Raw genomic sequence first — 3901 nt, 5'->3', positions numbered from 1 at the left:
ACTCAGACTAAGCTGGTGAACTTACTCCTTGTGCATGAGTTGGGTATGTTTATGGTATAAGTTTCACTGTGTGCTACAATTTTAAAAAAAACTTGTGTTTTTGCACAAGGAAAAGCTTACATAAGCAGAACATCCCAGTCTTGTGAGTGTGACTTTCTGAATTCTGGAATGAAGAACCTCCACGTGTTTACGAGACTGTTATGAACAACTCTGGAGGGGGAAAAATAAATCATTTACAATAGAATTGTGGAAAAAAAAGATGTGTTTGCTTTTCTTGTCATTGTAATGGCCTAACAATTCCAGTTGTAGAATTTCAGAGTGATTGATTGCTCAGGAAAGGTTACCCAGGCAAATCTGAAAAGGTTATCAATCCATTCACTGTGATATTAATGAATGCTGGAGTGGATATAAAGAGTTGATTAAAGCATGAGGCATAACTGAGTACTTGAGTCAGCTGCAGCTCCTCTATCCTAGTATGTTCATTATCACTCGGAAGTCAATAAAAGCTGAATCTACTGAGGTTATGCTTTTTCTTGGAGCACAGACTTTTATTTTATGCTATTGCATTTGTGGCAAATCTAAAGTTTCACATGATCTGCTCACAGGAAAAATTTTGTAGCAAGTGAAGATTGGTACAAAATTGGCTTAATTTCAAGCAAGTTGTATCTCACATCACTTCTTGTAATTGCCAAGAAACTACTTAGACTTACTTAAACTACTTATACTTCTTAGAATGCAGGGCCACAGATAGACAGGGTGGTGAAGAAGGCATTTGGCATGCTTGCCTTCCTCGGTCAGACCACTGAATACAGGAGTTGGGATGTTATGTTACAGCTGTACAAGACATTGGTAAGGCTTCATTTGGAGTACTGTGTACATTTCTGGATACCTTGCTATAGGAAGGATGTTATTGAACTGGAAAGGGTGCAAAAAAATTTATCAAGACTCGAAGGTTTGAGAAATAAGGAGAGGCTGGATAGGCTGGGACCTTTTTCCTTGGAGCATAGGAGGCTGAGGTGTGACCTTATAGAGGTTTATAAAATTATGACGGCGTAGATAAGGTGAAAAACCAAAGTCTTTTGCCCAGGTAGGGGAGTCCAAAACTAGAGGGCATAGGTTTAAAGTGAGAGGGGAAAAATTTAGGAGGGACCTGAGGGACAACTTTTTCACACAGAGGGTGATGTGTATATGGAATGATCTGCCAGTGAAAGTGGTAGAGGTGGGTAAAGACATTTGGACAGGTACATGGATAGGAAAGATTTAGAGGGATATGGGCCAAATGCATGCAGATGGGATTGTTTCAGTTTAGAAAACCAGTTCAGCATGACTGAGTTGGGCTGAAGGGCCTGTTTCTGTGTTGTATGGCTGTATTGATATACAAATCCAAAATAGAAACAAAGATACATACTAACTTATCTCTTGAGCAAGCCCCTTTGACATAACCACACTACACACCGACTTCTCTTAGGTGTTCACACCTCAAAATTGATGCCAATTCCTCAGCAGTTCTTTAAGGAAATTGTATCTTAGAATCAGAGAATGAATGAAACAAGTAGGGGAGGTAATTCTGACCATCATTCCTGCGCGAGATCTTTGGAACAACTACCTAAATAGTCCCATTCTCAGCTCTGCATATTTTCTCCTTTCAAGGATGAATATAATTTCCTATCTGCAATGATGTTTGAATTTGTTTCAACCACCTTTTCAGGTCATGCATGTCAAACCAGAACAAGTCTCTGCGTATGAAATAATCCTCATGTCATCTCTGGTTCTGTTGTAATTTTGTCATCTGCTTTTTGGACCCTTTCTCACTGGATGCAGTTCCTCTTATGCTTTCAAAACTCTTCGTAATTTTGAGCAATTATATAAAATTATCTCATGACCTTCACTGTTCTAAGGAGAACAACTTTGTTTTCTTTAGTATCTTGTGTCTCCATGTTCTTTAAGTCTTTTATCTTTGATCTAATTCTGGTAAATCTCTTTTGTACCGAGACTTTTACTTCCTTCCTAAAGTGCAATGCCCAGAATTGATTACAGTGTTCCAGCTGAAGCCAAACAAGGTTTTATAAGGGTTTACCATTGTTTGCCTTTTCACTCTCTGCCTCTGTCCGTAAAGCAAAGTGTTCTCAATAGAGGAATGTGGTAGCAGAGGAATCGAGGTGTACATGCAAAGATCATTACAGGTGGAGAGAGCAGTAAGTAAAGCATACGGTATGCTCAGCTTTATTAGCATGAGCGTAGAGTACAAGAGCAAAGACGTAATGTTGAACTTGTATAAGACATTTGTTAGACATAAGACTTCAGCTGGCGTATTGTGTACAGTTCTGGGCACCATATTTTAGGAAGGATGTGAATGCATCGGATAAAGTGAAGAAGTTGGGATTGTTCTCCTTGGAGAGAAGAAGGCGAAGAGGAGATCTCAGAGTGAGGGCTTGATATAGTAAAAGATACAAGAACAAGAGAACATAGATTTAAATAGATTTGCAAAAGAAGCAAGCGTGAAATGAGTAAAACCTTTTTCACTCAGTGTGTAGTTAGGTTATGGAATGCACTGCCTCGAAGTGTCGTGGAGACTGGTTCCAATGAGGTACTCGAGAGGTTTGGATGACTATTTTGTAACAATAATGTGCAAGGATAAGGGGAAGAAAAACAAGAGATTGGAACAAGGTAATGATGCTCATTTAATGATGCAATACAGGCACAATGGGCTGAATGGCTTTGTCCTGCACTGTAACACTTGATTGTTTCTATGAATTTGATCTGTCATCTTCAAAGAATTGTACACATACAAGCTTGGATCCTGCATCCCATTTAAAATCCTTTAAACTGCGATTCCTCATTCTTCCACTAAAAGTACCTCATTTCACACTGTACTGCATTAATTTTGACTCCCTGCTTTGCTCATCTTTCATTGCCATTTTTCCTTTATGCCAAACTATCTTTCTCATTGTTCACTATATTTTTAAGTTTTATGTTTTTGCAAACTTTGAAATAAAGCCTTGTATATCCAAATTCATGTTATTAAACATCAAAACTGCGAGTAGTCCTGATACTGAGCCCTTGGGAGCACTATCGCACACTTTGCTCCTGGCTAAAAAAACAAACATGCATTGCTACTGTCTGTTTTCTGACCTCTAGGTAATTTTGTAAGCCTGCTGTCACTCCCCTTTTCATCAATAGACTTCAATGTTTCCTGCAAATGTATCATGTGATACTCTTACAAAGATTACAAGGCGATCTTGATCAGTTATGTCAATGGGTTGATGAGTGGCCGATGGAGTTTAATTTGGATAAATACAAGGTATTGCATTTTGGTAAAACAAACAAGGGCAGGAATTGTATAATTAAAAGTAGAGATTTTGGTGGCGTTGTAGAACAGGGAGACCTATGGTTTCAGGTGCGTAATTCTTTGAAGTTTTGGTCGTCATATATAGATTGGGTGGTTAGGTAGGTGTTCAGCATACTTGCCTTCATTGCTGAGACTTTAAGTGTGGGTGTCAGGACATAATGTTGAGATTGTACAAGATGTTGGTGAGGCCTCTTCTAGACCACTGTGTCCAGTTCTGGTCACCCTATTATGGGAAGGATATCATTAAGCTGGACAGGGTTGAGAAAAGATTTACCAGAATGTTGCTGGAAATGGAGGTTTTGAGTTATAAGGAGAGGCTGGATAGGCTGGGACTTTTTTCACTAAGAGATCGAGGGGTGACCTTAGAAAGGTCTATAAAACCATAAGGGACATACATAAGGTGAATGGCAGAGATTGTAGGAACTGCAGATGCTGGAGAATCTGAGATAACAAGGTGCAGAGCTGCATGAACACAGCAGGCCAAGCAGCATCAGAGGAGCAGGAAGGCTTCTTCAGAAGAAGGGTCTAGGCCCGAAACGTCAGCCTTCCTGC

This window comes from Rhincodon typus, unplaced genomic scaffold (genome assembly GCF_021869965.1).
Source record: "Rhincodon typus isolate 14 unplaced genomic scaffold, sRhiTyp1.1 hic_rhity00000067, whole genome shotgun sequence".
Taxonomy (NCBI): domain Eukaryota; kingdom Metazoa; phylum Chordata; class Chondrichthyes; order Orectolobiformes; family Rhincodontidae; genus Rhincodon; species Rhincodon typus.
Note: the sequence above shows the minus strand (reverse complement) of the source record.